Source organism: Antechinus flavipes, chromosome 5, assembly GCF_016432865.1.
Source record: "Antechinus flavipes isolate AdamAnt ecotype Samford, QLD, Australia chromosome 5, AdamAnt_v2, whole genome shotgun sequence".
In the NCBI taxonomy this organism is placed as follows: Eukaryota; Metazoa; Chordata; class Mammalia; order Dasyuromorphia; family Dasyuridae; genus Antechinus; species Antechinus flavipes.
The window spans coordinates 271,270,509-271,283,890 of record NC_067402.1 but is presented as its reverse complement, the minus strand read 5'-3'; the positions used below and the strand labels follow the sequence as shown (position 1 = coordinate 271,283,890).

The 13,382-nt window shown below is 36.4% G+C and overlaps 2 long non-coding RNA genes across 3 annotated transcripts in view; both read right to left on the bottom strand.

The window, feature by feature from the left end:
- Positions 1 to 1,152: 1,152 nt before the first annotated feature.
- On the bottom strand, positions 1,153 to 3,977 carry LOC127564645 (uncharacterized). The gene is made up of 2 exons (XR_007954323.1): positions 2,108 to 3,977; positions 1,153 to 2,002 (listed from the first exon to the last, which is right to left on the bottom strand). It is a non-coding gene; the product is annotated as an uncharacterized LOC127564645 (long non-coding RNA).
- A 2,077-nt stretch (positions 3,978 to 6,054) lies between these two features.
- The window catches only part of LOC127564646 (uncharacterized), a 203,498-nt gene continuing 196,170 nt past the window's right edge, over positions 6,055 to 13,382 (bottom strand). For both annotated transcript variants that reach the window (XR_007954324.1, XR_007954325.1), the window contains 2 exons: positions 6,449 to 6,640; positions 6,055 to 6,177 (listed from right to left, as the gene is read on the bottom strand). This is a non-coding gene — a long non-coding RNA (uncharacterized LOC127564646). The remainder of the gene's footprint in view (positions 6,178 to 6,448; positions 6,641 to 13,382) is intronic.

Genomic DNA, 13,382 nt, shown 5'->3' with positions numbered 1-13,382 from the left:
TTTTCCATCTTTCCTTTCTTCCCTTCCATCTCCCTCCCCCACCAGCTTCTATCAAGGGAACCATGCTTAACTGCTTTAAAGGATGCCCAGATGCAGCAGTAAGGATGGATGAAGAGACAAAGGAAGACTTCTTCCTGGACCAGCAGGTAGGGGGAAGAGCTGAGCTTTCTCTAGGTTCAAGCCTGGGCTGTTCACCACCCACTCTGATGAATAGGATTCAAAGTGTCTGGGGACATTATTGCTCTGAGCCAATCTCATCCTAGGTTGGCATGGTGATGCCATGGTTCAGTTATGTGGGAAACTGGAGGCAAGGGGGGGACCTTAGGGTTTTTTTTTGTTTTTTGGGGAGGAGGTTTTGGTTGTTATTGCTGTTGTTTTGGCTCTTTGGGCTCAGTCAGCCAGGAGAAACTGGCAAAGAGCAGAATGGATGCTGAGCCAAAGTTCAATCAAAATATCTTTTGAAAGTAGCCCTTTGCTTTCCTTCTTTCTCTTTTCCTGTCCAAAAAAAAAAAAAAAAAAAAAAAAAAAAACACAAAAAAGCCACAAAAAAACAAAACTACACTTACAGAAGGTGGTCTTCAAAAGTTTCTATTAAAATGCCTTATACTTTGTGTTATGTTTTACATAAAATACATTTTGAACACAATAATACAGCTGAGCTTAGCTGGAAAAAAAAGCTAGCAATACAAAGTTGCACTAGTGTTCTGAGGTGGCCAAATGTTTGCCGTATTTCGATCATTTGATATTTATCATCTGTTTTGCATCTGTTTGTATATAATTGATTTTGTATAGAAATGTATTTTACATGAAATATAACTTATTCTAGTTATATAAAATATTATAAATGCGTATATTTTAAGCCAGGGGCAATGCTTTGGGAGACAAGCAGATGGCAAGTTAAGAATCCTTCTTTTGAGAAAAGTAGACACAGAATCAAGGGCCTGGGAAGAGTTTTTAATAATAGAAAGTGAAAGAAAAACTCTGATCCCAGACCTGATCATTAGAATAAGAAAAAAAGAAACGGAAGACGGGCTGCAGGCGGCCAGGGATGAACTTGGGCCTTGGACTGGAACGGAGTTCAAGGGAGCCTTCTAAATGAGCACAGGCACAAAGGGGTTAAGCAGGCAAACAAAAGACAGGCAGTCAAACCAATTTCACACTGAAACTGATGTTTAATTGGAATTGTGGTCCCCCAAAGGGAAGATGGGGTTAGGTTAGTGTCCTCAGGGGATATCCCCCCTTTTTAATACGGATTGGAAATTAAGATTGATCATTAATTATCAAGGTGACACCTTTTCTCTTTCCCTCCACCCCCAATCAAATCCCACCTTTGGCCCTTCCCCAACCAGTGCTCCTCCCGAGGTTACATCTGAAAACCACCTGCTCTTCAATCCTCCCCAGATAGTCTCCTAAGGAGGGGCCAAGGACAAGAACAAAGATACAGATATACACAGAGACATAAAGTACTAGACAGATACTCAAACAGAGAGATGCACAAATACACACAGCTAGTGGCAGTCACTGGCTTGGTCTTGTCACTGAATGAGATTTCTGCAGAGTTGCAAACTTGTCCTGAGTAGAAGGAAATAACAAGCAGGACCCAGAACCCCCATTTCCTACGGAATCCATCAATATCCCGACAAACGCTTGGAGAAAGACAGCTTTGGTTAGGAAACACACTTGGGATATTCATTGCTCCTAAAAGAGAGAATGATTATACAGTAACTAAACCCTAAGTAAGAGCTAAAGATATTCACCTCATGAAGCCATATCTCAACTAGCCCCTTGGCACTTGCTAGAATTATCTCAGCACGAGGCCCACTTTTTCATTTTCTGCTGACTCCATGTGGGTAATTTCTTTCCCATGATTAAAAGTGAGCTTGGCAAGCCCTTCAAAGCATTTTTTAAGGTGTGGCGGGGCTCAGGAGCGATTCCTTTGTCTCATGAGATGCTGGCAGACTGTGATCATCACCGTTCAGGCAAGGGAAGAGATGCCCCACACCTAAAATGATTTCATAAAGGAGGTGAAATGAACTTTGTGGATATCTTCATATAAACATATTTTTATACTGATCTGTACAGCTGGTAGATGAAATGAACTGTTTACCTTGTAAAGAATAGTCTTTTCTTCTCCCAATAAGCATTCAGGCCTTTCTGAATGTCATCCAAAAGTGATTCTGCCTCCTCCAACTTATCCAGCATCTGGGACTGTGAGATAACCCTCGTGGCCGTGGCCCCCTTCCCTCACTCCTCATTATTAGCCTCCTGGTGGGTGAGATAGAATACAGTGAATGTAATAACCATACTTCACACAACAGGCCTGCTCTCTCTTTTAAATTGAAAATCCCCTTATTACAAAACAAGGAGTGTTTTTTTTTCTTCCACCTTTAAGTAGGAATGCCACATTCATTGCTTTTTACAAAAACGCAGCTGCTTTTTAAGCTACAGATAAATAGAATCTGCTAGGCAGTAATTCTACTCAGTCTGAATGCATTATTTTCTAAGACACTTTGGGTAAGGGGCTTTTTTTTATTATTATAAACTGGAATGAACAACTAAAATCCTTATCTCATTTAATTATGACTATTCTTTGTTTCCTAAAATTAACCTAAAATGTCAGATTGATCTTCTAGGTTTTAGGTTTTTTTTTTTTTTTTTTAAATACAGATCAATAAATCAATGTATTCCTTCTACCCCATTAGGAAATTAGAGGGCTCATGATTAAGATTTCATGGACTCTAGTGACAGCTTCCAAAATAGCACAATAAATAAAATAAATGAAGAGGCCTTCTGATAAATAGTGAAAGAAATTTTGTTTGGACATAAAAAAATAAGAAAAATAGGTTTAATTGTTAATCAAAGTATAATTGATTTAATTTAAATTCAATTTAAAAACTGAGTGTACTGTCATAATGAGTTGATCTTATGGTGTCTGCTTGGCCAGAAAGTTGTTAAAGATAAATGGAACCTGAAGATTTCCAAATTTAGTGCAATTAGCGCTTCATGCTGTTCAGTGTTGCCTAGCTTCACCTGTGCCACCATAACTTTATGGAGCAATTAAACTAGGAATGGGATAAGAAAAGCAGTGTTCTGATAATCCTTATTTATATGAGGATAGAACGGATAAAACTTTTTCTCCTCAACATAGACTTTGAATAAAAGACTGAGTCTCTGAGAACATCAAAGTTAATTTCAAGCCTGGAAATTCTTCTTGTTTAATTTTGATAAGGACTTATTTTTTTCTTTCTCTAATCCTCAAAAAAGTCCACAGTGCTTTGCTCCGGGTCCACTAAAGCAGATGGAGATTCTGTTGTTGAAGAGGGGGAACAAAAACCCTACAGGATGTTGGTACAGTTCCAATTGGTAGAGAATAAATACTGCTTCAGTAGTGACAGTAAGTCAAAATTAGCAGGATATCACCCAGGTATAGGCAAGTTTACCCTGAGTAAATTTAAAGAGAAAGAGAATACTTGCTCCTAGCTTTCCTCAGTGGAATGGATATCTTCAGAATAGATAGATTTATTCCTATTTGTATTATTTAGAATCTTTCAATGGCTGGGTGGTGGATGCTAAAGGAAGCATGAGAAGTTCTCTAGGCAGGGGGGGAGAAGAAGGAGGGGGAATGGACCATACCAGGGCCAGAACCATATTTAGAGAAAGAAAGGGAAAATTAAGGATAGGAAAGATGGAGAGAAAGAACATTAATCTTGTCACACTGTATTGAAAAATCCTACTTGCAACTTAATCCATGCCATATAACACAATGTATCTGTTAGAGGGGAGATGCTTTACTAAACTCCCAATAAAATCTATGAATGCATTAAACAGGGGTTGAGGTAGTTTTGGAAGTCCTCACACTGATTTCAAAGATAGAACCAGTCTCTGTCCTCTCATCTGCCTAGCAAACAACAATCTCTTTTGGTTGCTGGTATAATTTCAGGAGTACCCTTAGGTAACACAGTGATATAAGAAGGATAACTTACCTGGAATCAACACTCAAGACCCTTAATTATTTGTATTTAGCTCTGCTGAAGGGAAAGCTCCATTCTGAAGCTGCCATAACAATCAAGACAGTTTATTTTAGTATTTAGTGTTTGGTTCATAAGAAGCTTTAAAAAATAAATAAAAACAGTCCCTCGGAAGAATTTGTGAAGGAAGAAGAAACAGAGAAAACTCCACTTTGACAACAGATGGCATCTTAAGGTGTTTTATGGGTTTGTGAAATTATCTGAACATTTAATTTCTTTTGATTCACACAATAACCCAAAGAGGCAGTTGTTACAAACATTATTATCCTCATTTGACAGAAAAGGAAATTGAGTCTGAGAGAGGTTAAGGTTACTTAATCAAGAACACACAACTTATAAATGCAAAAGGTAGAATTTGAATCTAGCCTAAGCTAGCATTCTTTTGAATAAACTATGCTATTTTCCACAGGCAAGTGTGATAATGATATAAAAAAGACATCTATTTAAATTGAGAGTTATGGGAATTGAGGGCAAGTCTCACTTGTGTCATTGAGCTTTGGACAATACCTTTCTAGATTGCAATTTCTTTATCTATAAAATGAGAAAGCTAAACTAAGAATCTCATCCACCTTTGACATTCTATGATTCTAAGTATAATTTGAATGAAGATGACCTACAAGAATAACATTTTGGCTATAACGTACAACATCTATGGAGCCTATTAGCTGTTTTTCTAGCTTTAAAAAAAAAAAAAGTTCTCTCTGAAGACTTCTCTTTGTGGAGAGAATGTAGTTTAATAGAATTCTTTACAGATTTATTGTTCTGTCACTAAGTAGGAACTGTCTATCAATTTTACTGATTTCCTCTCCACTTTAAACACGTGTAAATCAATATTTGCTGTTTTTGTTTCTGTACATTGACTTTGAAAACTATGGCTAGTGACACAAGACATCATTTTACAAACATACATACATATGTATATGTATGTTTCCCCTTATTAAAATTTCAAAATATTGTATAAAATAGCATTTTTATTCATCATTCATTTTATTGCATTAATTCCACATTCATTCATGAATCACCAGCTTAGTGCAATGTAGAGTTCTAGGCACTAGGGATATTCAAGGACAAATAACAGATGCTTTCTTGCCCTCAAGGCGGTGTATTTTAGATGCAATTCCTGATCACTGTCTCACTTGAACTCTTTAATCACACATCATTTAAAAAAAAAAGATCTTAGAAAAAAGATAAGGCAAGGCTAGAGAGAGAGCAGTACTTACTGTTTTAGTCTCTGCCCTTGTTTTCCCCTAGCCAGAAGACTATTTGCTCTCTTCCCTACTCTCCTGTATCTAGAAAATGGTCAGTTTATAGCAAATAATAGTTGTCTCAAAATGCTACTATCGAAAGTGACTCAAATGCTCTATAAAACTGAGCGGAATACATTACCTATGTGACCGCATCCTTTTTATAAGAGAACCAAGGACATCATAGTATGATAAAGCCAATGATAATAATGCTGCCATGTGATTAAAAAAAGTTAAATTGTCCATCTAAGTTTCCAATTTGCTACCAAGAAGTGACATCCCTGTGGAAGTGGAAAAAAGATCTTGAAATCTCTTCCCAGTTAGCAATCTTGCCTCCCTATTCCAAATTTAAATGATTAAATTGCACACTCATCTAAGTATAAATCAGATCGTGCCATTCATTGAGTTAATGAAACAATATACTTAATTGTGGTCCCAGAAACTTCCAAATTCTCCTATCTGGTATGTAAATACCAAGGTGCACTGTGGAATGATGGGAATGTCTGACTTTGCATAATACGGAAATAGCTTACCTTTGCTCATCAGAGTACCTGCTCTCCATGTTCATCCCGTCCAAAAAACAAAGCTGTGGATTTTTAGGTTGTGACTACCATAAAGTTTGATAGAATTGTTGGAGGTAAAATATTGTAGGTATTTTTTCACAGAAATATTCCCATCTCTCTTTGTACATGCTGAAATATACTTTAAAAAATAAAGCCATGAATAATTTAAGAAACTAAAATGGAGCTGTGGTAAAGTAAATGTGTGTGTGTGTGTGTGTGTGTGTGTGTATGTGTGTGTGTGTGTATTGCAAACAATAGCAGAGTCTTAATGAGTTTCTCCAGATGAATGTCTTTTGGTGATGTCTTCCCTGTTTCACATTTTTGTTTTCCACATAGAAAAATCTGGAGAGGGAAAAAAAAAAGCAATTTTGCTATAAAAGAAAATGGTTATCTATAGAACAAAAAAGTCCAAGTTTGATCAATGTATGACAGGATTTCAACATTTCCATATTTTCAATAAGGGGAAAAACCCAACTATAAAAATGTTAAAACAATCAAACTATCAACATTTGGAGTTTTCAATATAATTTACATGGCTCAGAATAATCTTCAACAGATTCTAAAGTTATAAGCAGTAGGAATAGTAGCAAACAGCAGATCATATCATACTTACCGATCTTGGGAGTAAATTCCCCAATTTTCTGCCCTCTTGGTCTTTGGGTGCACAGATCTGCAAAGCAAGCCCAGCTCCAATCACAACTAGACCTTTGGAGATTGGCAATTCAGGCTTGAGACTCTCTTACAGGACCATGTGAAGTCCAACAGCAACACAAACACACGATAAATGATGGAGTTGCATTTGTTGCTGGAAAAGTTAAAACAGAGATCACTGTTTCTCTGCACATGTATGTATGTGCGTGTGTGTGTGTCTCTCTCTTGCTCCCCTTCTTCTCTCTCCAATGTCTTAAAAGCATGGATATGTCCCCAATGTGTAAAACAAAACAAAACAAAACAAAACAATAAAATGAGCTTTTCCTTGTAGTCCAGCCTTCCTGATAGGCTCCCTCCCCCACTTTCACAAGGTTAAGAAATGTGTCCTTAACTTGTGTTTTCTGTTCTACTTCATGGGGCACAGTAAAGAATGGGGCAAGTGCAGCTGTCTTTTGTGTGTGTGTGGTACGTCTCACATGGGTGATTCACTTACTTAACAGGGTGAGTGTGTCTATTGCGTTTGGACTCACATAATAAAAAAAAAAAAGAAAGAAAGAAAAAAGGAAGGAAGGAAGAAAATAGAACACTAAAATGAAATCAATTTAACATCTAGAACTTCACAATTTTTACCTTCTAGTCTTTAATATTCTAAGGCGTGTAAGTAGCATAGCTAAGTTTGAAAAGTTTTATATAAATGAAAGTCACTGAAGCATAAATCACATAGGGCAGTGAAAACTGAGATGTAGGATAGAGATGAAATCTAAAAGCTAATTAAATTCAACAAGAGCCTCTCAAAAGGCAACATACCAGCTTCGCCTCCCATGCTAATATTTCGCTTTTGGAAGGTGCAATAAATGGTGAGTCTTTCCTGGCTGGACCTTTCACAATGTGATCCTTGAGCAAACCCTGATTGGGGGTGTGGGTGGAGATTAGATGCACGGATTACAGTACTGAATGGATGCCAGGGCCAAGATGAAAAAGAATAGATAAGTCCAGGCTTCCGAGGAACTAAATTTGAAGCCAACCAGTAAAACGGATTGAACCTTATTACCTCTAGTCACTGAGAAATTCCCCAGACAGTTGGATGTAATTTGAAAAGGTCAGAAAAATATTTCCTACATGGCATTCCTGCTTCATGGTTTAAGGGTGTACATTTGTGAGATGCCAACTCTAATCATTTTTATTGACTTTGCTATATAGAGACAGACAATCTGGGAGGCAAGACTGATGGATGAGGGAGACAAACTATCTTGTGGGTCTTAATTCGGAAACCTCTTTGAGTGTTTTCCAACTTGCAAATTGGGATGATATTGTCTTTGCATTGGTTGCAGGAGAAAATCTACTGGATGCTCGAATGGTTTACAGAATCAAAAAAAAGGAGAGCAAGTCATTGGAAAAAATTAAAACAATGGGTCTTTCTTGCTATTTCTTGACCACCCAACCACTATGGGCTATAAGTCATTAAGAAAGCAAAGGAAGAAACAAAGTAATGGAGTAATGGAGTAAATTCCATTTTTGAAAAAGAGAACTAGGGAATGCCTGGGAGAAGAGCTCTCACTGCAGTAAGGTTGATCAGTGACTTGGGTGTCAAGTTTTAATATCCATAAGGTCACTCAAAGTATAATGAAAAGGATTACTTTTGCTTTTAAATAGGATTTGATTTTGAGAAAAACCTTTGTCAGCAATACATTTACAGTTATTTTTTTTTGTCATGCAATTAAAATCAAAGCTGATTTAACAATACAGAGTGATGTTATCCATCTAAACACTGCACGGGTTTAATTAACATTTGACTTTCCTTTCACTAAAGAGTCATTTGTTTGTGAGCCAAATACAAACCTATTTACTCTTCTTTTGCTCTACACACATACACACACACACACACACACACACACACACACACACACACACACAAAACCTTTTTTTTTTTCTTTTTATGGGCATGCAGATAAAATTCATTAGCTTGTCAAAGGTTTATGGAACATAACTTAGGAGCTTTGCAGGTGCCCATATAAGCTAGGTGTTTCTACTAGAAATGTCTTAGTAATTCTTGGCTTTACATGATGACAAGAAATCCAAATCTCCTAATAACAAACTTGTCCCTTGAAGGACACCAAAAAATCCAAGGACCGTTATATTGGGTAGTTAATAACACTGCCACTAGAAACACTATTACCAAACTATCAATATGATTTTTCATGATACTCATACAGAGTAGATTAAATAGAAAAGACATTTAATCATCTGGATCTGCCCCAAAATATGAATTTTGGCATTAGAATAAGACAATTTTTATTTTTGAAAGGGAAATTTTTACAAAAATGAAACAAATATTTACAAAGCAAAATCTTTTTATTGGCTTTATATATGGCTATCTTATTCGATCTTCATGTCAATCCTGTGAGGCAGGAGTTATGATCTCTATTTTGTAAATGAGGAAACTGAGGCTGACAGAGCTTAAAGAACTTTGCAAGATCACCTTCCTAATAAGTATCTGAATTAGGATTCCAATTCAGGTCTGCTTTGCTCTGTGACCCAGTGTTCTGTAAACTTTCCAGTGAGAGTAGAGATCATCTCATTTTCTTCCTTCCTTCCTTCCTTCCTTCCTTCCTTCCTTCCTTCCTTCCTTCCTTCCTTCCTTTCTTTTTCTTCCTTCCTTCCTTTCTTTCTTTCTTTTTCTTCTTTCTTTCTTTCTTCTTTCTTTCTTTCTTTCTTTTCTTTCTTTCTTTCTTTCTTTCTTTCTTTCTTTTCTTTCTTTCTTTCTCTTTCTTTCTTTCTTTCTTTCTTTCTTTCTTTCTTTCTTTCTTTCTTTCTTTCTTTCTTTCTTTCTTTCTTTCTTTCTTTCTTTCTTTCTTTCTTTCTTTCTCCTTCAGAGGTTCCACAGTGCCAGACATGTAGTGGAGACATATTAATATTGGTAGACAAGCTGATTTTTCAGTTCTCAGCCAGATATTTGGCATTGGGTTTGTGGCTAAGTATCTGAAATTTTCTTTTAAAGAAAAATATTGGGAAACATTTTGTTAAGGCATATGAAAAAAGAATTATTTTGCCTTGATATAGCAAGAGGCTATATGTGTGTGTGTGTGATTTTTTTCCCCAAAAATATTCATCATATCATAAGTCCTAGCTTCATAGGCAGAAAGATCTGAGTGTAAGAACTGCCTCTGATATATATATATCAGAGGCTGTGCAACTTGGGCCAAGACCCTTAGGGCAATAAGTGGCCCAAGAGGCAGATTATGTGTTGAGAAACACATCCATGAGGTTTTCTACAAAAGGAGAATATGGGTTCTAGACTAAGAGAACATAGATACAAATCTTGCCTCTGATACTTACTAATGTGACATTGGATCAATCTTCAAACTACTCTGCATCTCAGCTTTTTTCTTCTGTAAGGATTGGACTGAGCAGTAGCTTTGTTCTCTTCAAAGTGTAGATCTAGCTTCCTAAGGTTTTAGTGTGTTCCTTTACTTACCAAATGAAGGGATTTGCTCACAGGTGAATAAAGCCAGGTTGGAAATTGGATTTGAAATTGGAAATTTGACTTCAAATTTGGCATTTTTCACACTGAACCATGTAATAGGATAGCAGTGAGTAAAGGATAAACTGCAGTAAACTTTTATATATATATATATATATATATATACACACACACACACACATATACATACACACATACATGAATTTGGCAGCTAAGTTGGACTAAATGGTATATGAGGTCACTTCCAGGTCTATGGTCCTATTAATATTATTATTTTGTTCAATAACCTATTATTTGGGTTGGGTGGGGTTTATTTGAGAGAGAGAAAAGAAAAACATCCCAGGAAGCACATATCTTAGTTCTCATAAGAGTATTTCTATTAGAATGGTGGCAGTGGAATAGGAAGTTGTAGACTAATTTGAAAAACAAAATGAGGATGTTGGGATAAATGACATTGAGCTGATGGTGTTCAGTCATTCTTTTGGACCCCATTTGGGATTTTCTTGGCAAAGATATTGGAGTGGTTTGCTATTTTCTTTTCCATCTCCTTTTACATATGAGTAAACTGAAGCAAATGCAGTTAAGGGACTTGCCCAGGGTAGTTTAGCTAGAAAATATCTAAGGCCAGATCTGAACTAGAAAGATAAATTTTCTTGACTCCAGGCTCAGCACTCTATTCACTGTTCACTTGTTTAGGTGGTCCTGTCTTCGAATGCTGATAACTATGACCCTGTGGTAATGCAGAGCTCCTTTTGAAAGGACTTAGTGATTAATGGTCAATGTTGAATGAATAAGAGGGAGAAATGAAAGATGGCTTTATGGTTATAAGCATTGATGCCTGAGGCAATTGGAGGCCCTTAACTCCCTCTTATTAATAATGGAGAAAACAGGAAGAGGAAGTCTAGGGGAGAAAGACAAATTTATTTACAAAAGCTCTAACCTTGACTCCAGCAGTGATTTTGGGAACTCTGGACGTTTGCCATGAGACGTTTAAATAATGATTTTAAATTGCATGAAATGAGTTTGTTCTTTAGTTGAAGCCGACAAGTACCTGTCTTTTGTCTTTTAATGTTACTTTTCAGTTTGATTTCCATCTCTACTCCAACATTGGATAGGGAATTTTATCTTTGTGCATCATTAATATATCAGTAACCAACCTGAACTTTTAGTAGATAAGAGAACTATAGCTACACATGACATAGTTTTTAAAGTTTTAGTTGGGAGGGGGAGAAGGTGGGTATTTTAAAAAATATTTTTGTACTTGAAATGTTTTTCCCCCTTTTGGATTAGACCTATAATTTCACGCATGTAGAATAGAGAGCTTTTTATGGAAAATAGTATTTTATATGGCTCCTGGAGGTCAGGGTCAGCTTTGTTTTTGGAATCCCAGCACTAAGTGGATAATAGTTCTTTAATAAATTCTTGCCGATTGATCATTATACCTAAGAGTATTATTTGATTTTATTTAATCATTTAGAACAAAATTCTTATTTCATTGGCAAAAGGAACTCTAGGTGAGGGATATTCCTCTAATAAGAGAAGCTAGCCACGTCTTAGAAATCTCCATAAGGAGGGAATGTTTTATTCAGTGTGACACTACGAGTTTTGAATCCTTCTTGATTCAGAGAGTTATTCTATCCAATTCACCACTCTACTCTGTAGGATTTTTGGGAGGATGAAATACATGTAAAAAACTTGGCACACTTAAGGGTTATTTAAATTATGATGATGCTGACCAGCTTGGCCATCCACAGAGACTTGGTCAGTATCTGTCCTGCCTAAATAACCAAAGGGTACTTGGCTCCTTTTGTATGTTACCCAGATTACCAGGTATTGTTAGAGATTGTAGCAGCCCCGGGACAGCTTTTAGAAAGCTGCTTCTGGTTATTCTGGATTTCTCAGTTCTACCTAACACATTTAGCAGCTTAATTGGAAACAAACAGAAAAGCTATTTGAATTGTCTTTAATGTCATTCTATCCAGAGAAGGGCAGGGATAGAAATTAAGCTCCTTTCTTGGTAAGAGATGCATTAATGCTTTTCACTAAAACCAATGTGGGCTCCAATCACAAGCTTCCCATCTTTCGAGTGAGAGATGTGCAACTAATTGGTTATTATCACAGGCTAATCGGGAGAGTAGAAATAGGAAAATTATATGAGTTACAAAAACTATCTTACACATTAAATGTCATGCTTCCTTTACCAGATCATGATTTACAAACTGAAATGTTAACAGTTGTTTGGTTTTAAACATAGACACATATATAAACATATCCGTGATATACATATATGAAAGTATATGTATATAACATGAAAAATACATAACTATTTCTTTGTCGTTAAAGGCATCTGGAGAGATAAATACAAATACACATGTATACATATTCATATACATTTTAAATACACATATCCTGCATATGGTATGTGTGAGAGCAATCCAACAACTTAATTGGCAATGATTGGGAATTACTATTGAGGAAATGCCATCTAACAACATATATTGATACCAACTCTGCTAACTGTGATCTAAGAGAATAAATAGCTTGGAACTTTGAGACAATAAGCACCGTGTTCAAGAGAGAATATGGGAAGGAATCTAGATTCTGGAATCTAAGGACATGGATTCAAATCTCACCTTGGATGCTTACTAGTTGAATGAATTTAGGAGAAATTACATCCTTTCTCTGAGTTTCCATTTCCATATTGGTAAAATGATGGGCTTGGATTCATACCTTCTATTTTTCAATTTTAAAATATTTCTTTTCTTTGCTCTCTCCCACATCCTCCCATAATGGAAAAAAAAATTAAAACAAACATGTCTCAGTTAAGCAAAACAAATTCCTATATTGGTCATGCTCTGAAATACATATCTTATTCTGAACCCTGAGTTGGTCACCTGTCACATGGAACCCTTTCATTATCCGGATGATGAAACTAAAGTATATAGAAATGGACGGTCACAAAGATAGCAAGCATCAACAATGGGAATCAAGACATCATCCAATTCCTCAAGCAATATGGGGTCAGAGAAGAGGCTTCAATTCACATCTTTCCTACTCTAGGAGTGGCTCTCCTAATCCATTATGCCATGCTAATCATTTTTAACATAATATCATTTTCTTGCATGCTAACATTATCCAGGTTAATCCTTTTATCAAAAATATCCTTCCACTGGAACTCATGATATGTCTTCCTTTTCATTGCAATTGCCACCACTTATGTAGGTTATGAGGTTTAAGTGCTAAAATTCTTTTTTGAGATGTTAACACTGTATGGAGTGCTGTCCCAGCATGATGGACAACCTGACATGCCCTCTACCCATCTTGAGCTACACTTGCAGGGCTATCTGGTCTCATTCTGTCTGTGAGAGAGCTCAGTTGACTTGTCTGGTCCCCTTTCAGGATGGAAAACCTTTTG